A 21,750-nucleotide genomic window follows, 5' to 3' on the forward strand; every position below is an offset into this window, starting at 1 on the left:
TGTACAGTACAGTGATTCAACACTTCCATACAACACCCAGTGCTTCTCACGACAAGTGCCCTCCTTCATCGCCATCACCTATTTAATCCATCCTCTCACCCACCTCCCTCTAGAAACCCTTAGTTTGTTCTCCATAGTTAAGAATCTTTTTCTTGATTTTTCTCTCTGTCTTTTTTTTATTTTGTCCGTTGTTCATTTGTTTTGTTTCTTAAATTCTACAAAGGACTGAAATCATACGGTATTAATCTTTCTCTGACTGACAATTTCACTTAGCATAATACTCTCTAGCTCCAACCATGTCATTGCAAATGGTGAGATTTCATTCTTTTTTATGGCCAAGTAATATTCCAGTGTGTGTGTGTGTGTGTGTGTGTGTGTGTGTGTGTGTGTACCACATTTTCTTTACCCATTCATCAATCAATGCACACTTGGGCTGTTTCCATAATTTGGCTATTGTAGATAACGCTATAAATATCAGGAGCACGTGTCCCTTTGAATCAGTACTTTTGCATTCTTCAGGTAAATACCTAGTAGTACAATTGCTGGATCATGGGGTGTTTCTATTTTTAACTTCTTGCAGAAACTCCATACTATTTTCCAGAGTGGCTGCACCAGTTTGCATTCCCATCAACGATGCAGGAGGGTCCTATAGAGGCCAATTTTACACAAAAAGGCTTGAGCAATGGAATGCAAAAAAGGGCCATGGAGAGCACCTGGCTAAATACAGACAGGCCCATCAGGTGACCCACCTCAAAATAACCACAGGCTCTAACTGACCAATGGGCTATTTATAACTATGTGCAGTTCCCAAAAAAGGGAGAGTTCCATATGTTGCCGTAACTCCTCATTCTCCCCCTTAAAAATGGCCCCACCCACTAGGTCAGGGCAGACAGTCTCTACTCTGTTGTCTTTCTCGCTGCTCCCCTGCAGTGTATTCAATAAACTTCTATTTCCTCTGCCTCAGGTAAATTCTTTCACCACCTGTGCCACTGGCTTTCACATGATTGTCGCTACACATCTGGGGGCCCCCATCTGATCAAGACACCCCATTTAGGCACCACAGTTTCCCCATTCTCCACATCCTCTCCAAGAGCTATTGTTTCTTGTGTTGTTGATTTTGGCTATTCTGACAGGTGTGAGGTGATATCTCATTGCAGTTTTTACTTGTATTTCCCTGATGATTAGTGATGTTGAGCATTTTTCATGTGTCTGTTGGCCATCTGGATGTCTTTGGAGAAATGTCTATTCATGTCTTCTGCCCATTTTTGATTGGATTATTCATTTTTTGGGTGTTGAGTTTTAGAAGTTCTTTATAGATTTGGGATGCTAACCCTTTATCAGATATGTCATTTGCATATATCTTCCCTTATTCTGTTGGTTGCTTTTTTAGTTTTGTTGATTCTTTCCTTCTCTGTGCAGAAGTATTTTATTTGGATGTAGCCCCAATAGTTTTTGTTTTTGTTTCCCTTGCCTCAGGAGACATTTCTGGAAAGAAGCTACTGTGGCTAATGTCAAAGAAGTTACCGACTGTATTCTCTTCTAGGATTTTTATGGTTTCAGGTCTCACATGTAGGTCTGTCATCCATTTTGAATTTATTTTTGTGTATAGTGTAAGAAAGTGGTCCAGTTTCATTCTTTTGCATGTTGCTGTATAGTTTTCTCAAACCCATTTGTTGAAGAGACATTTTTCCCCCCACTGGATATTCTTACCAGCTTTGTCAAAGATCAATTGACCATATAGTTGAGGGTTCATTTGTGGGTTTTCTATTCTGTTCCATTGATCTATGTGTCCATTTTTGTGCCAGTGCCATACTGTTTTGATTACTATAGCTTTGTAGTATAATTTGAAGGTTGGAATTGTGATGCCTCCAGCTTTGTTTTCTTTTTCAAGGTTCCTTTGGTGATTCAGGGTCTGTTGTGTTCCCATACAAATTTTAGGATTGTTTGTTCTAGCTCTGTGAAAAATGCTGTTGGCATTTTGACAGGGATTATATTAAATGTGTATATTGCTTTGGGTAGTATAGACATTTTAACAATATTTGTTCTTCCAGTCCATGAGCATGGAATGTCTTTCCATTTCTTTGTGTCCTCTTCAATTTCTTTCATCAGTGTCTGATAGTTTTCAGAGTGGATCTTTTACCTCTTTGGTTGGGCTTATTCCTAGGTATCTTATGTTATGTAAAAGGGATCCATTCCTTGATTTCTCGCTTTGCTGCTTCATTATTGGTGTATAGAAATGCAACAGATTTCTGTAGGTTGATTTTGTATCCTGTGACTTTACTGAATTCATGTATCAGTTCTAGCAGGTTTTTTTTTTTGGAGTCTTTTGACTTTTCTATATAGAGTATCATGTCCTCTGCAAGTAGTGAAAGTTTTACTTCTTCCTTGCTGATTTGGACGCCTTTTGTCTTTCTATTTTTTAAAATCAAAAAATTCTATCCTTTTTGTCTTTTCAAACTAATGGTTCCTCTGCTTTTTCCCCCTTTCAAAATGCACCGCCACAGCAACAATTCTGAAGACTCCAGCCCAAGTTCCTGCTCCACTCCTCAGCTTTCCATGCCAAGGCCACCTGCATTCTGACTTTCCCACAGCAGTCTGTTGACAGCACCTTCTCCCTGCCAAGTTCCAAGGTTCCCTTCTCATATCTTGTCCCACATGACTTCAGTAAAACTTTTGACCCTTCTGGTTACCTTCTTCTTCTGGGTTAACCACCTCTTCTCCTTCTACTTCTCTACTTTCTTTTCTCTCCCCAGATCTTTTACTGGCTTCTTTGCCTTTATAAGTTGCTTTTCTCCAGTATCGCATCTTCTGTCCTCAAAGCATTATTTCAAATTATTGTTCTAGACTTCTTCATCTATCCTAAATCTTCATTGTATATTCCCAGTCTATTTACCAGCTATGACTACTAGTTCTCTCTATACCCTTCTTCCATCACCACCTGGACTACAAATATGATTACAATTACCTTATAGTCTTCAACAACCCTAAGAATATCACAAGATTTCATCTTTCCCCATCTCTACCTTTAATTATGTTTTCCTCCAGCCTAAAAGGTCCACCCTTTGCCTATCTGCTTGGCAAACTCTTATTTACACATTAAAGAAGACTTCTCTGGGGTTTTTAGTAGGACGGTCCTTTCCCTGACATGAAAGAGATGTAAGATCTTTGTTCTCTGCTTCCACATCTTCATTCTTTTACTACTTGTATAGCACCCATGACCTTGTCTTATGGTTAATTACGTAAGTGTATTTTCCTATCCTACAGTTTAAGTTCCCTATGGTAAGCATTTTGTTGCATTCATCTTCTTATTCCTAGGAACTACAATAGTGTCCTAACACATGATGGTTTTATCAAAACATGTGTTTACCTGTACCTTATATGTGTGTTGGAAACTAGACAAGCATTAGCTTTTGTATAGTATGATGCTTAGAGACAGGAGAAATAACATAAATTAAATTTTTGATGTCAGTTTATTTTGGATGGATTTAATTCAATTCCATAAACATTGTGTAGTACCATTTAATTAGTAAGATAATGTTTATATTAGGTTTAAAAATAGAAATTCAAGGAAGAAAAATGAAATTTGCTTCAGGAAAGATGAATGTATTATAAACATTTAAATTATATTTAAGGTTATTCCTGTATTTCAAAGTCCATTAAATTATAAATTTTATTAGATATTAGATTAAATTTAGCTCATTAGACTTTATTCTGACACTTTAATTAGTATCTGGATATTGTAATCATTTATACTTTCATGAATATCTTGTCTTTCAATACAGTACAACAGAAGCTGTTTTCTAGATGTTATGCTTTTTAAAAAATTGTGTGTGTGTGTGTTTGTGTGTGTATAGTCTATGTTTTTCCACCACTCCCTCATTCTTTAAATCTGGGTTACATTCCTGTTACTGAAATTACTAATATTGCTCTTCTTTAAATTAAATAAACATATATACAAAAAAGTGCACAAGTAATAAGGGTATAGCCTGATGAAATATCGTAAAATAAACACACGTACATAACCTGCACTTAGGTTATGAAATAGGACCTTTCTGGCACCACAGAAACCACTCTTATGACCCTTCTTAACCACGAATGTCTTTCTGTTCCCTAAAGATAATCACTGTCATGACATCTCAGACCTTAGGCTAGTTTTGAAACTTCCATAATTTAAGCCTTCCAGGGTGAATATCATGAGATGTACTGCTTAAATAACCCTTCACAAAGGTCTCCTCACCAGCTGCCAGGAATGTGGTTCGCTGACAGCCTCTGGTTATGAGCTTCTGCATGGTCTGCCTCAGCTTTTGAGCCAAGGCCACACTATTTTTGGTGATCCTCAGTCAATGACCAAGTCTGGTGGCCATAATTTAAAGACATGCTCTTCTTAGAGTAGCCCTAAGACAATTACTGAATAAGCTGGTGGTGCAAGGGTCTGGCCACTTTTACCCAAAGTAGATTGTACTAATTGACAACCTGCTCTAGAACTCCCCATTGACTTGGCAGGAACAGTCAGATATGCATCTTGCCCTGACAACTCCTTTGTTCATTCTGCTTCCCATCTTCTCCTTTTCCAGATATTACCCACAGTAAACCTTTTGACATGGAATCTCTTTTTCGTCTCTTTCATTTTGTTCAGTATTATCTTAGTGATTTTTACACTCCTGGTGATGGGCATTTGGATTATTACAAATAAATATGCTATGAACATATGTACATGATTTTTGTGGACATATGTTCTCAGTTCTTTGGGAAAATTTATACGTATGAATGGAATTGTTGAAATGCATGAAGAGTTCCAGTTGCTTCATATCTTTACTAATATTGTGTATTGTCAGTCTTTTTAATTTTGTATCTAGAGGGATGAAGGGATATTTCATGGTGGTTTTAATTTGCGTTTCCCTACTGACCAGTAATGTTCAGCACTTTTTAAAGTGTTCATTTCCCACTTTTCTATCTTCTGTTTATGTATTTTGTCCATTTTTTGTCATATTATTTGAATTTTAATTTTTAAGTTGAAGAAGTTATTTATGTATTCTGGGCACAAGTCCTTTGTCAAATATATGTATTGTGAATATTTTCACCAGTAAATTTTCCTCTTAATTTTCTATTTTTTTTAAGTGCAGATGTTTAAATTTTGATAAAACCTAATTTATCAGTTTTTCTTTTCAATTAATATTTTTGTGTATTCTAAGATAGCCATATCAACCCAAGGTCATGGAGATATTCTTCTAAGTTTTTTTCCTAGAAGATTTATGGCTTTAAGTATTATGTTTGGACATATCATCTATTTCAAATTAATATATTGTGCATCAAATAAGATAGAAATCAAATATCTGTTGAAAATTGAAATATTTTGTGGTTTTCTGAATTTATCCTTGAGTTATGGAATAAAAATCATACCTAATTTTATGTTAAAGGGTAAAATTGAGTTGAGAGATGGAGAAAACATTCTATAGATTAATTCTTGTTAATAGTTATATGTCTCCAAAGAGGAACACACTCACTCACATAAACATGCATTGAAAAAAGAAAAAGTAAGTGAATTGGCTAAGAGGCAATATGTAATCTGGTCTCAAGCTGACTAAAGAAGTGAGTACAATGTTGAGAACTCAGGGGGCATGGAAAATGCAAGGAGACCATGTCTGCCAGTTCAATCAGAGGTTCAAATAAACAGAAAAAATGCAGAGAAAAGGCATTGAAAATATCACTCTTTAAAATACATTGAGTTTCAAAGATCTTATTTATTTTCAAGCTTAAAATATAGTAGAAGGCTTGCTTCCAAGTGAATAAAGTATCTCCAGTTTGGGGCTCAGAGATATATAGAAGTCTAAAAAGGGAGGAGTCATTTTGATTTAAAGATTTCAAGATTAATAGAAAAATCAGGGCCTATTCATTTTGGAATTGTGCTTTTAAGAACTTCTAACTTTTCACCTAAAAGCAGTTTATTTATTTTCAGATTAGAGCATTAAAAAGTCTTAGGGTCTATCCTCTCACCTTTCTACTCAAGAATTTCCTTTTACAGATCAAAGAAAGAATAATGTATATCCTGCCTTTGATGAAAAACATGCTATTGCTTTGTCATCACATAGACAAAGAACATGAGATCAAAATAATTGGGAGCAAATCCCCCTGGACAACTGCCATTTCAAACCTGATGCACTGTGGCTTTGAAGAGACAGAAAGAGAGATAGTAAATATTTGTGTGAAGTATCACCCTGATTAATTGTGGTCCCTAAAAATTCCTATCTTTTAAGTAAACAATAATTGAGAATTTCGAAGCAAGAATTGGCAAAATTAGTTTTTGTGTTTTGTAGGTACGGAATGAAAATATTTCAAATCTTTAGAAAAATTGTCTTCCCCAAATGGAAATAGGATATTATATGATCATGCTCTAAGCAAATTTATATTATCTTTATGAATCTTAGAAAGTTGATTCAGTCAAATCAGTTCTTTTCATTAGAATATTGCCTAACAGTTCAAATTAAGAATACAACGTAATGGTAAAGGATATACAGAATAGCATATGGGTCCCTGGCTTCGAACAACTTCTTGTTCTTCTTCTCGTTCTTCTTCTTCTTTAGCTTCTGTAACAAAGCTGGGAAAAAATTAAAAAATAAAATGGGCTAGCTCAATAGGAACCTTCACTATTTAATTCAATTCTCTTCAAAGTAATTTTTGTTGTTGTTGTTGCTTGAGCTTCAGAGACCAGAAAGGAAATGCTAAATATAGTTTTGGGGATAGAAATCTTCTTGTCGTTATTTAAATTTGTGGAAAAATCACTTTATAATTTTTTACATGTAGGCAATCACTTTGAACTTTGTTATTTTTTCTCCTTTTTCCACAAGGAGATATAATTTTAAAAAAACATGTCGAATTCTGTATTTTGAAAATATAAAAATTGTGCCCTGAGAAGAAAATACCATCAGTCCAAAGATGCGGGGACTTAAGAGCAAGGAATTAGCAGGACAATGTGATGAGATGGAATAATTAGAGTAAGCTGGTAATTAGAGGCCACTGAGGTTCAAAAGGGGAGAGACGAACAGGCTGGTAATCTACATTAGCCCCCCGCCCCTCGCAGCCTCCCCATGCAGTGCAGAAAGGAAGGGCTGACATCAGAGCTGAAAGTCAGTTACTGGTCCTAAGAAAACGTTCATGTAAACAGCATTTGGAACCTGGCCCTTCAGGAGTCCTATGTGCCAAAGTCAAATGCTTTGTCACCATCACGTTTCCATTAAATATTGTGTGACGACTTTTGACATTAGTCATAAAGTTATGCAGGCAAAGTACATTCCTCAAGATTTATTTCTAGTTTATATCTTTACTCCTTTTTGAATGTAAGTATCACGAATATTTATCATATTACTTTAGAGCCTATAAAGCATAAACACAGCGCTGCTCTCTCAATTTATTCATACTTGAATTAAGCCTAACCGGTGCGCAGGCACCCTGACACAGAGCCCTCCATTCATTTGGACGTGGTTGTTCATTTGTAGGACGAGAGCTTTGAGGAGAAAGGGCCAGACTTGCAGATCCAAACTTGTTAAATGTTGGCATGTCTTAGGAGGAAGTTGTGATGTATTTAGAGAGGTTAACAAGACAAGCTTGAACTACCCATGACACGAGCAAGCTAATGCGTTGTGAGTTGCATTTATTTGTTCAACAAATATTTACTGAGTGCGTCTGTGTCAGAATGTGGTCAAGGCTCTGGAGACAGAGCAGTGACAGAAATGACAAAGCCCTCTGCCCTCAGGAAGCTCATACCTACGGAATGAGGGGTTTCAACTTAATTCTGAACTCCTGAGAAGAAGGAGCTCAAGGAGAACTCGAGAGTTAGGTAGGGTTTGGGAAGAGAAAGGAGGAGGTGTTATTAGACAAGGAACTCCAGAAAGAGCCATAGATGGTGAAGAGACAGTGCAGTGGGCAACGCATGAGCCCCAGAGCTAACAGCACAGGGAGGCCGACTGTGAAGTGCCATCTAGCATGTGCCTACAGCTCCCATGCCAAATAAACCCTACTGCCATTTTGGCATTAATTTCAGACAATCCGAGAATATTAGAATCAATACTGGTGTTTAGAAAACTGCTTAGAATATATTAATATTAACTGAATGTATTAATATTAAATATTAATATATTTTAAATATAAAATTGGCATATTCCATCATTAAGGAAAAAGTACATTTATAAGAAATGTTACATTAAGCTTACATTATCATTTTAATGCAAATTAGAAAAGAATATTAATTGGTCTTGTTCAAAAAGTAAAAGTTCACGTTATATAAAATGGGAATAATTTCAATAAACGTGAACAATTTAATTTTATTAGAATGTATCTTTAAAAAGCAAAGTATATCAGTGCCATCCTGGTTAGTTTTATGTAAATTCTCTAGCTTAGAAAAGTACTGATTAATCAGTTTAAAATCTGCTTTTTGACCTTACAGTGGGCAGATGAATAGAGAGAAGATAGTTATAAGACAAGTCTAAATAGTTGACTTTGACTTTCTATGCTTCAAGTAATTTTATCTCTGTTTTTTGATAACTTCGAGGAGATATTTTATGAATAACCATCCCTTGTGCTATGTTTTTTTTATACAGCAAACAGATTTTGTTCTAAGAAAAGCATTACTAGTTTTCTTCTTTAATCATATATGAAAGCAGATTGTCATGCACAATAGGTGTGTTGATTTCAAAACCATCCTATTTGTATCATTCCTATTTGGAAAATCTTTGAAAAAATAAGAATGATTATTAGAATAAACACTTTATCAATGGCTATCTTCTTAAATTTTAGTTGTAGCAGAGTACTTAGTAAGTTCACTTTTGCTAAATTCTGCATTTTAAGACAGCTAACGCTGGAGAATGTCTCAAGATTAAAGTGGTTCCTTTTTTTTAGATACCAAGTTTTGCTGTAATTAAATACAGTATGGTAAACAGGAGTCCCCCAAATGATCAATGTAATTACTACGAGCCTTGCTAGAGTTTGGTGCCATAGGAAATAAAATGTACTTGAAAAAATGTGATTAGGGAAATAATAATATCTTTCTAGAAAGTGTTTGAAGACAACTAAACCTTCAATAGTACTTTAGGTGAATTGGAGAGAAGAAAGGAAGACCAATCAGAAAACAAATCTGGCAGTGAATATCGGTGGTAATCTTTGAATCATATATATATATATATATATATATATATATGATATAAATGTGCTTCAAACATAGCTTAGTTGGTTTGGGTGATACTGAGGGCTGCTGAAAATTCCTTTGATAAGTGTGTAAATATGTCCAACAAACCCCTGATCTCTAATTGTTTTTAAATGATTGTAAGATTAAATGGAGAAAAACTCTCAGGTCAAATGTTACTTTCTGTATATTTTGGTCACTGCATTTTTGTATTCAGTCTTTTAGTTAGCTGTCTAATAATAATTATAAATATGTATAAGGATGATATATATGCAAATATATTTAATCTCGGTAGTTGATATTTCCTGTTCCTAGGAAGCTGTATGAGTCACATAGTGCTCTTATTCACTCAGGAGTTTTCACATCAGATACGGTGCTGAGATGCTGGGCATATGAAATACCAAGCAGAATGATTCCGGGCCATTCATGAGACACAGATAAATACAAATATGTAACTGAATATGTGTATAATCATAAATTGTGTTAAGGGTGACGAAGCAAATCGTAGGGTGTTATGAAAGAGAATGATCGGAGAGATTTCTCAGGAAGCGATGATGGAGCTACCATTGAAAGATTCGATAGGAGCTAGCAAGTGAGGAGTAGGGGCGGTGGTAGTGATAGGGAAGGGCACTGAATGTGCCAGAAGGTGTTCATGACTCTAAGCTATTAGTTATTTGACCTGAAACAAAATCAGACTGCCTGGAACAAGGTAAGTGAGAGGGATCACAACAGAAATTGAAGAGATGGGCCGCCAGATCATGCAAGTTCTTTAGGTGACAGTAAAGGTCTGGGGTTTATTAGAAGCTATTAAGTGTTTTCAGTAGAGGAGGTGATATAATCCAGTTTTTTATTTCCTTTACTAAGAAAAGAATGGATTGGTGGGAAAAAACAAGATGTGCAAAGACAATTGAGTCAGCTATTAAAATACTAGCTTGTAAGATATTTAATAGAAAATTTTAATAAAATTGTCACACACTATTTACAAAAATAATGTTATGAATTGAATTATGCCTAAAATATCACATTTTTAAATAATGTATTTTTATGTTCCTTAAAACATAGAGAGCAAGGCTATCGATCCAATTTTAGCAATTTCAAGAGTTGTTGAAGATTACCTTAAGTTCTGAGAAATCTTTTGAGAAAACGAAATTTTTTTTGGATCATTCCTTTGCACCATCAAAGTAAATACCCTCTCCATGTTGTTTCTCGTGTTCATAGCTAAAGGTTAAAATATTGGGTTGCTGAATACATTGATCTTTGAAGTGTAAAACAAATGTCTTGAAGAGAACTTACTCAGGTGGAAAACACATTAATTACAATATTTGACAAATTTCACACGTAAGAAGTAGAGGTGAAAGTTCAGGGCTTATCTCTGAGTTGTGGGCTTGGGCTTTTGTATGTGCCTCCTGTGTTTTCTCTGCCTTCGGAAAACAGAGCACCTGGAAAAGTGGGCAATTGCCTTGTTATGCTAATTGATAAAATGAAACTCATTGTGCAGTCCCAAATCTACTTTGAAGATTTGTATTATTTGGAGACTTTATATGATCATATTAAACAAGACACTGCCTCTAGTAGTGGTCCTCACTCTTTATTTTTGTTTGGGTAGTAGTGCCTAATAGAATTTTGAAAATACATGTATTTTTTTGCACACTTTTAAGCTGACCCCTACAATACATATTATATTTTAAAAATGCAACGATATAATTTACACTGTATTATAAATATTAAGACTTTAATATAAATCTGATAAAGCTTTTTTATAAATGTATCCAATGAAATCTAAGAATCATAATGATTGGTACTTATCCACATGCATTTTAAAAATACATAGAAAAAAATAAAAATAAACAAAAATACATAGAAAGGTCTTCCCTAACAGCTGGGGAATTTACATCTTTGTTTCCTTGAAGTCATATTTACATTCCACTTCCTTAATGGACTTTTGTTTTAATGTATGAGCATACCAATCACCTTATCATAATTTCTCTGCAGTAAAAATGATGTGTTTATTTTGAGATTTTAAAGAATTTACTTCTTATGATAAAAAAAAGAATTTACTTCTTATGATTTTTATATTGCTTTGATTAAAAGAGACTTTGCTGACACCAGTATTTCAGTTTCTGTTCATTTGATGACCTAGAGATGTTTCAGGGAACGCAACATAGTTAGATGGGTGAGAGCTATAAGCATCCTTTCTGAAATAAGAGAGAAATGGGCCATTATTGACAGTGAGTTGGGAAAGTAGATCCATAGCAAATCAGATCTCAAGCGCATCAGTTTTAGGAAAATGCACCAAGGGAAGGCGGGTACTCTAAAATTGACTCCTTAAACCCACTCCTTCTCTTGGGAAGAGTCCTGTCTACAGAACACTATTCTCCAGCTGTTGACTAAATTAACCATGTAATTTTCACATTCCCTCTTTTCACTGTGGTTGCTGGTCACAAGGAAATGGTTTTCAAAACTGTAATTCTTGAGACATCACAGAGAAAAAATATAACTATTTTAAAATGCAGTGATCTTAATTTAGTACTTCTTTCTCACTTTTTAGAATTTAAAGTAGATTAATATTTTTCCCATATATGGGAGCAGAAACACATTTTGTTTTAGTGAAACACATGAACATTATTAAGCTTCCTATAGTTTTGCATGTAAAATTATTTTGTTATTTTTTACATTTAATGCTAGCATTGGTCATATCATACAGAGCTGTGTAGCTGTGGCTATGGTTCTTGATTCTCTGCACAATATTTTTATTCTTCACCTTATTTTACTGTCCTGAATCTCTCCTTAATCCCCCATTTCTATTTTCCAGTTGATATAAAAACAATAAGAATGTCTAGCACATTGCAGACAGTGTCATTGATTTTTCTGAGTTCCTAAATACTTTCAGTATCTTGGGAGAGATTATATACAAATATGGCTTGTTTTTCCTATGTGTATCTTTTTCCAAATTTCAATCTGATCGACATGCCTCTTGAATCTTTGCAGATCTCCAATATGTTTGTTGAAATGTTAAAAAAATTTTTTTGCTCACTAGCTATTACTCAGAGGGGGAAATTTGTAGAAAGCCCACTGGCTTTTCCCCAGGTTTACGAGTATAAAAATAGCTAATGGTTATGAAATGAGTGTTTAGAACATAAAGTATAGAGACTTAAATTCCAACTAATTTAGTGAACTATGAATTTAACTTTAAACTGTTCTTTTTATATGGTTTTTGCTTTACCTCTTTCTCCCAATACCCTTATGCAAAGCTCTATTAATAAGCAGTAAGTAAAGGAGATAAAAGCTTCCTTACTTATCTGGCGATCATTTTTACTTCTCTCAGGCTTATTATGTTGCTGGGTAGAATGGCATGGTTTTATCAAATACAATATAATATTATTTTTTAAAAAGAACAACTGTATTTGCAAATAAGCATGAGAGCATTCTTGCATATGGTAGTGCTTTGGAATTTAAAATTAACACTTAAATATATGTATATGACTGCAGGTTTACATATTGGAAAAAATGATAATGTGCTATAGAATTCCTAGTAAAGGAGAAGAAAAACAACTACAAAGATAAGAGTTGAAACCAATGCGCTGTGTTTTTTTCAGGACAGTATGCCAGTGTGTCACACAAGAGGCTGTCAGATATGTGGTCCTAATGCTAATTAATAGTCATTCCTCTCTCACAAACTATTTCCCTATAAATACAAGGAAAATGTAATCAAATCGACAACATTAAACTCAAACAAGACAAGGGAGAGAAATAGCCTTATTAGCAGCTCTCAGGGCAGTATGGAACATTTCTACTGAGGGATTTCCAGCCATTAAAGCCACTGCACAAAGAAATATGCAGATGAAAGGAATGAAATCAGCAATAATAACAGCTGACAAAATTTACACATATTATTATTAACTACCCAACAACAACTATTTTTCACCTCTTTATCTCATCATTTTAACCAGCAGTTTCTGTCTCCACTGAGAAAAATAAATGTTTATTACTGCAAGGAAGGATTTTCACTTTTGCTGTATTTTTAGCTCTGAACACTGCCAATGGCACCATAAACCTGCCGAGACAAATCCTGATATAATACCTTAGGTACCATGCCCTCTTGTCTTCCCACCCAGGGAAACGTCACTGGTGCTGATCACAGCAAAACATTGAGGCAATCTTGAAAGTTTCAGAGATAGAGATGAATGGGTTGCACCTAGGGCATGTTTGTGCCAATCCTGGAATTGCCTGCTGTCCAGGCACACTATCCTTTCACTCTCAGGGGTATCTTCATTTGGGCAATGAATGATATAATCATCCTACTTATAGGTGCAAGAGGAACATTACCTGGCCCAATTAAATTCAAAATGTTTAGAAATCATTTTTTCATAGATTATAGTGTATGAGAATTAGTAGAGCAATAAAAATAAGTACTAACTATTCTCTAACTTACTAGCATGTCCTCTCAACCTAATTTAAATAAGTTGTGATTTATTCACATATGCATATAAACCCTAAATAGTTGTTTATTTCAGATCATAAAACAAGATACCTCAGATTATGAAACTACTGTTATGTGTGGAGTGGAAAATTTCCCACCCTTTATATTCATGAAATGGGCACAAGGAACTCATTTTGTTAATATTTCTGTGACAGCCTTTCAAGAAAGTGCAGATTTACATTTCCTTGTCATATAAACAGATCCAAGCTCAGAAATGATAAACATGTTTATCTCTTAAAAGGGAATTTTTATTATTTATATCTTTTATTCACAACTGCTGCTGATTTGTCTCCCAGAGTACTATGTATTTTGTTGTATACTTGAGAGATTAGAGATTGGATAGATCTTGCTTACTATTTTATGTTTTATACATAGAACCCTGTCTGGCATAAAGGTGCTCATTAAATGTTATTTACCTGAAAATTGGTAGAAAGTATCATAAATATTATATTCCCTTTAGCTCTGAGTATATTATAGATCATATATGTATTATATATATGATTTTATAATTACACACACACACACACACACACAGGCATTCTCAAGGGCATTGAACTTTTACCCTTCCACTGTAACACTTCGACTAAGCCCTCAGGCTTTGGGTAGGTGTCAACTGGTTTAAAAATCTTGGTTATTTCACTTCCTAGAAGTATAGGTTTTGGCAAATTAGCTTCTCTAAATCATGATTTTCCTACCTTTAAAACACAGTGGTTGGAAGGATTATGTACTGAAATCACGTTGAAAGAGAAGCATTGTATCTGGCACACTGCAAATTTACAACGGTGCCTGTCTTATTCTAAGTCTTACTTTATCCTCAGATTTGGTTTCAGTGGGAGTATTTCAAGCCTCACTAAGAAATAGCTGAGTTGTTTTTGGTGCTTATTCTTCTTAATACTCAAGGGGTGAGCTAAGTGTCAAGAGCTTTCTAGAAGTAAATCTGCCATATTTAGCAGTAAAATAAAGGACACCAAATTAAATTTGAATTTTATATAAACAAAATTTTTTTTTTGGTGTAAGTGTGTTCTGTACTTTTGTCTAAAGACTCTATCCTAAAAGTTACTCCAAATGTACCGTAGGATTCTTTAGTTGTGGTCTGTATCAAGACTTGGACAAATGATGGATCGGAATAGGAGAACTAAAATTGGAGGAGCAGAGTTTAGTTGTTTATTTAATCTGATAAAGTGATATCTGATATAAAGATAAGTTATTTTTATTCAATTAATAAGATATAATCACTACAATGATAAATTGATTTGAAATAGCCAATATATTATGAAATAAACAACAGTTTGTACTACGACTAAGGAAAATTAGAAAAATAGAAAAGAAATAAAGATTATTATAACAATATGCTCGTGGCCAAAGAATAAATGTATTCTTTTAAATTACTATAGAAAATCTAATTATCTTTATGTATGCTTGAGACTTCAAGATGTTCTTTAAAAATTAAGAGAGATAAAGACTTTCTTTAGATGAACAAAACCTGAGAGAGTTCATCAGCTCTACACCTGCCTTATAAGAAATGCTAAAGAATCTTTCAAGTTGAAGTGAAAAGATGATAAACATCAACATGAAAACTTGTGAAAGTATAAAGTTCATTGGTAAAGGTAAATATATAGACAAATACTGAATGCTGTAATACTGTAACAATGGCGAATAAAATATTTTTAAAAAGATTTTATTGATTTATTTGAGAGAGAGAGGAAGATAGACAGAGAGAGAGAGCACAAGCAGGGGGAGCAACAGGCAGAGGGAGAGGGAGAAGCAGACTCCCCGCTGAGCAAGTAGCTCCATACGGGGGTCATGACATGAGCAGAAGGCAGACGCTTAACTGACTGAGCCACCCAGGCACCCCCAAATAAAACATTTTTAATGAGATACAGAATTTAAAGACCAAAGTATAAAAATAACTGTAAAAATGTTAATAGATGTACAATAAAAGGATATAATTTGTGACATCGATAATATAAGTGTATGTGGGGAGAAGAAAAAGTGTTACTTTTTGTATGCAATTGAAGTTAAGAGGCTGTCAGCTCAAAATAGATTGTTATAACCACAGTTGTTGTTTTAACATAAGTTCCATAGTAACCACAAAGGAATTACTTATAGAATCTACACAAATGAAAATGAGAAAGGATTCAAAGCATGCCAGTAAATAAACAAAACATGAAGGAATGCAGCAAAAGAAGAGAGGGACAAAAGAGCTACAGATTGGCAGAAATCAGAAAATCAGCAATAGTTAAGTCCTTTATTATCAAAAACTACTTTAAGTGTAAATGAATTAAGCTCCCCAGTAAAAGGCAGAGTAACTGAATGGATTAAAAAAAAAAACAAAATCAAATGACATGTTTTTACAAAAGACACCTTTTAGATATAAGCACAAAAAGACACTAAGTCAAAATGGTCACAGAAGACAAAGAAAGACATTATATAATAATAAAAGTGTCAATTCACTAGAAGATATAATGATTTTAAAAATACACGTGCCCAACATTATAGTACATTATATGAAGCAAACATTGACACAACTGAAAGAAGAAACAGCAACATAGAAATAGTAGGAGACTTCAATACCTCACTTTCAGTAATGGTTAGAACATCCAGATAGAAGATTAATATGGAAATACAGGACTTTAACAATAAAAGACACACACAGAACATTCCACTCAACAGTAGCATGATTAACATTTGTACCAAGTGCACATGGAACATTCTGCAGGACTCATCACATGTTAGATCACAAAATAAGTCTTAACAAATTTAAAAAGTTTGAAATCACACCAAGAACTTTTCTAATCACAAAGGAATGAAATTAGGAATCAATAGCAAAAGAAGAAGTGGAAAATCTATAAATATCAAGCATCACACTCTCATGGACAGCCAATGGGTCAAAGAAGAAATCAAAGGGGAAATTAGAAAATATCTTGGGGCAAATAAAAATGAAAATGAAAATATTAAGACATACGGGATGCAGCACAAGCAATACTAAGAGGGAAGTTCATCCTGGTAACAGCACATGTTAAAAATGATGAAAAGATCTAAAATAAACTATTTAACTTTATACCTCTGGTAACTCAAAAAAGAAGAACAAACTAATCCCAAAGTTAATAGAAGGAAGGAAATAATATAGATTAGTGAAGAAATAAACAAAACAGAAAATAGAAAAAAATCAGCAAAATTAGAGTTGACTGTTGAGAAGATCAACAAAATTGAGAAATCTTTAGCTAGACTAACTGAGAAAACAAGAAAGAAGGCTAAAATAAAATAAAAAATGAAAGAAGGGACATAACAACTGATGTCAAAGAAATGAATATAAGAAACTACTATGAATAATTATATGTTAACAAACTGGATAACCTAGAGGAAATGGGTAAATTCACAGAAAAATACCTACTGAGTCTGAATCATAAGGAAACAGAAAATCTGAACAGACAGATAACTAATAAGGAGATTGAATCAATAACCAAAATGTCCCAACAAAGAAAAATGCATGACTAAATGGCTTTGTTGGAGAATTCTACCAAACGTTTAAAAAAGAATTAACACTAGTCATTTTCAAACTCTTCCAAAAAATTGAAGAGAATGGAATGCTTCCAAACTCATTTTATAAGGCCAAAATTAACCTTACACCAAAACCAAAGACATTACAAGACAAGAAAACTTCATGTCAATATCTGTGATGAATATAGACGCAAAATATTCATCAAAATTTTAGCAAACTGAATTCCAGAGCACACTAACAGAATCATACAATATGATTGATTGTGATTTATTCCTATGACGCAAAAATGGTTCAACATAAGAAAATCAATCAGTGTGACATATCACATTAGCAGAATGAAGGATAAAAAATCACATGATAATCTCAATAGATGTAGAAAAAGAACTTGATAAAATTCAACACCATTTTGTAATAAAAACTCTCAACAAACTGGGAATAGATGAAAGTTACCTCAACATAACAGGGGTCATATATGGAAAGCCCACAACTGACATTATACTTAGTGCTGGAAAATTAAAAGCTATTCCAACAAGTTCAGGAACAAGGCAAGGATGCCCACTCTTATCACTTTTATTCAACAGTACTGGAAGTCTTAGTGGGAGCAATTAGATAAGAGAAAGAAATAAAAGGCTTCCACATTGGAAAAGAAGAAGTAAAATTATCTCATGATCTTTTATATAGAAAACCCTAAAGATAATTTTAAAAAGTGTTAGAATTAATAAATTAATTCAGCAAAGTTGTAGGATGCAAAATAAGCATACAGTCATTAGGTTCATTTCTATATGCCAAAACCAAACAGTCTGAAGAAGCTATTAAGAAAACAATTCCATTTATAATCTCAACAAACATAGTAAAATATTTACGAATAGAGTTAATCAGGAGGTGAAAGACTTGTACAATGAAAACTGCAAAACACTGCTAAAAACAATGAAAGAAGACACAACTGGAAAGACATCTCTTGTTCATGGATTGGAAGGCTTAATATTGTTAAAATGTTCATACTACCCAAAATAATATACAGATACAATTCAATTTATATTAGAATCCTAATGGCAGTTTACAGAAATAGAAAAAAAAATCCTAAAATTCGCATGAAACCACAAATGACTCCAAATAGCCCAAACAATCTTTTGAAATATGAACAAAACAGAAGGCCTTACACATTCTGATTTCGAAACAAATTACAAAGCTAGGGTAATCAAAATAATATGAAATATACTACTGGTATAAAGAGAGTTATATAGAGCAATGAAATAGACTAAAAAGCCCAGAAAAAACCCCTATGCATATATGGTTAAATGATGCTTACCAAGAGTGCCAAGATACACAATGGGGAAAATCGTATCTTCAACAACTGGTGTTGGAAAAACTGAACATCCACATTCAAAAGGATGCAATTAGACTCTGACTTTACATTATACACAAAAATCAACTTAAAATGGATTAAAGACTTAAACGTTAACACCTGAAACTATAAACCTCCTAGAAGAAAACATAAGGAAAATTTTCATGACATTGGTCTTGATAAGGATTTCTTGGACATGATATCAGAAGCACAGCCAACTGAAGCAAAAATTGACAAGTGGGAACATATCAAATTAAAAAGTTTCAACTCAGCAAAGAAAACAATCCACAGAGTGAAAAAGAAACCTATGGAATGGGATAAAATGCTTACAAATCATATATCTGATAAGGGATTAATATCAAACTGTATAGGAATTCCTATAACTCAATATTAACAAAACAAAAAAAGAACAAAAAACTGATTTAAAAATGGACAAAGGATTTGAATAGACATTTCTGCAAAAAAGACACATAAATGACCAACAGGCACATAGATACTCAACATGACTAATCACAAGGGAAATGCAATTCAGAGCTACAATGACCTATTGCCTGACAACAGTTACAATGGCCATTATAAAACAAAACAAAATAAATGTTGGGAAAGAGCTGGAGAAATTGGAATACTTGTGCATTATTGCCATCTGTAGAAACAATATTAAGTGTTCTTAAAAAAAAAAAAAAACAACAACAACTAAAAACGTACTTATTGTATAATCCTGCAATCCCACTTCTGGGCATTTATCCAAAAGAATAGAAAACAGAATCTCAAAGAGATATTTTTCACTCCAAGTTCATTGCAGCATTATTCACTCAGTCATGAGGTTGAAACAAGCTAAATGTCAGATGAATGGAAAAAGAAACATGGAATATTCATTCAAAGGAATATTATTCATTGTTAAAAAAAGAAGGTTATCTTGTAGTATGCTACTTGAGGACATTAAGTAAAGTAGGGCATTCACAGAAAGACAAATATTCCTGATTCCACTTATATGGCAGATGTAAAGTAGTCAAACTCAGAAGCAGAAAGTAGAATGATAGTTTCCAAGGCTGGAGGAGGGAGTTGCTGTTCAATGGGTATAAAATTTCAGTTATGCAAGATGAAAAAAATACTTGAGAACTTCTGTACAACATTGTTTTTCTAGTTAACAATACTTTAAAAAATTTGTTGAGAGTGTTGATTCCATGTTTTGTTTTTCACTATAAAAAAGACTTAAGGGCAAGTGGAAAAGGTTAGCTTCCTTCTCATATTTGGTTCCTCTTTTTAAGGGAAGTACAATTTCCTCTACTAGGACTCGAGTGTGTCTGCCACGTGATGCTGGTTGAGTCTAAATGCCATACAGTGACTGTTTATTCTTGGATAATCAAATATGTATAACTGCAGTACTTACGACAATATAAAGTGATTTGGTTGTTAATATAAACACATTAGTCACACTTTGTGGTTGCAACTACTGTTAGTATTGAATTAACATAGCTATAAAGAATGACAAAGTTAAAATCTTCCTGTTATCTGAAGCCTGGAGTAATTCACAATGAATCCAAATATCAGTTTGATGTTTATGGGTGTCACAGTCCAATCATATAATATGATAATAATGGATGTTTTACTTTGTAGTTGAACTTTAATCAGTCTTAAAAATTTGTTGGTAAAATGCACATGAATAGATACTATCTAATTATCCTAATAGAACATTTAAGAACAATCAATCTTGTTTAGAAAACAAGACAGCATAAAAATGCATACCAAGTTGTTTCAGGCTTAATGTTGAAAATGAAAATTCTAATAATCAGCAATTTCTTGCTCTTTCCTAAGCATATGGACAACCAATACTTTCTTACATTCCAAAGACTATAAGGAGAACAGTCTCACTATTTGGAGTGAGGACAGTAATAGTCTTTGTCTGCAGGAACTGCTTCTTGGATGACAAGACTGTTATCTGCACGGCAAACACAAGATACTTTTGAAGAAAGAAAAGGAGTATAGACATTGAAATTACAATTTAGTTATAAAAATTGAGCTTGGATTTAGACATGACCTAGCAACACATGAACAGGCTTTTTCTTCTTGTAATCTTAAAAGAGGAGAAGGGAGAAGAAGAAAGGGAAGGTAGAAAGGGGATGCAATTTTCTTAGTATCGAAAATTGAAAAAGAGAGGGATTACTTCAGTGAACAACCATTATAATTCAAAAGATTCTTTCTTTTTGAGTTGTATGACAGGGCATTGATGGGGTGATTAAAAAAAAAACTAAAACAGCAAAATCACAGACTACTAGGACATTCTCAGCAATTGTTGAAAAAAAAAACAGACGAGAATATGACACTAGGTTTGAATTTCAACATAACCCTCTATTAGCTGTGTGACCTGGGACACATTACTTAACTGTTATAAATTTGAGAGTTTTTTTTTTTAAATCCACAATATGGGATAATAATAGCACTGACTAAATTGTGATCATTAAGTGAGATAGTGCATGCAAAGCACAGAGTAGAGGCTCAATAAATCTCAGTTTTTATGATATGATAATATTTCTATTAGCTTAGGTCTCAAACTCAAAAATGAAGATTAATATGAATACTGTGCTTCCTATCCACAGCCCAGTTAATAATATCAATGAGCTTATTTATGTATATATTCTCTCTTTTTATAAGATTAAGGTGCTATTATTGCAATTTTGTACAGTTGGATAAGGTTTTAAAAACATAATGGCAAAGACTGTGGGAATAGTAAGATGATTTAAATCTTCAACAAAATGCTTTTATGAACGCTTACCCACTTTTTGCAGAACATGGTGAGATCAAAACTTAATTAATTACTACACTGTGGTGTTTGGACAAAGGAAGCTATGAAAATAGACCTTTTCAATACTATTAATGGAAGCCATTCTCTTTTCTTCATTTGGATTTATGTCTAAACTTTGAAACGTTGCAGGGTCCTCCTTGGGTACAATCCATCTACTAGCCCACAAACTAAGGCAAATAGGCCTGATGCTGGATTAGACCTTTAGAATAAAGATCCCTCTGGCTCATTCTCTCTCTCTCTCTCTCTCTCTATGCCACTCCTACTCTTGGAGGCAAACTGACACATGAAATTTTACTTGGCTTTCTGTTTCACAAACAAAAAACTCCCAATCCTTTGTTTATCATGTCTTATACCAGGATGCATACCCATCTGGCTTTCTATAGAAATAAATCCCTGTGATGTACTTTATTCAATTCAAAATATTTAATGAGTATTTGCTATGGGC

General features: G+C 33.8%; 1 pseudogene; it reads right to left on the reverse strand.

Annotated features, from left to right (window-relative positions):
* LOC100480421 overlaps nucleotides 1-21,750 on the reverse strand; it is a 182,752-nt pseudogene that overhangs the window by 15,784 nt on the left and 145,218 nt on the right.

The sequence above is a fragment of the Ailuropoda melanoleuca genome, chromosome 5 (genome assembly GCF_002007445.2).
Source record: "Ailuropoda melanoleuca isolate Jingjing chromosome 5, ASM200744v2, whole genome shotgun sequence".
NCBI lineage: Eukaryota > Metazoa > Chordata > Mammalia > Carnivora > Ursidae > Ailuropoda > Ailuropoda melanoleuca.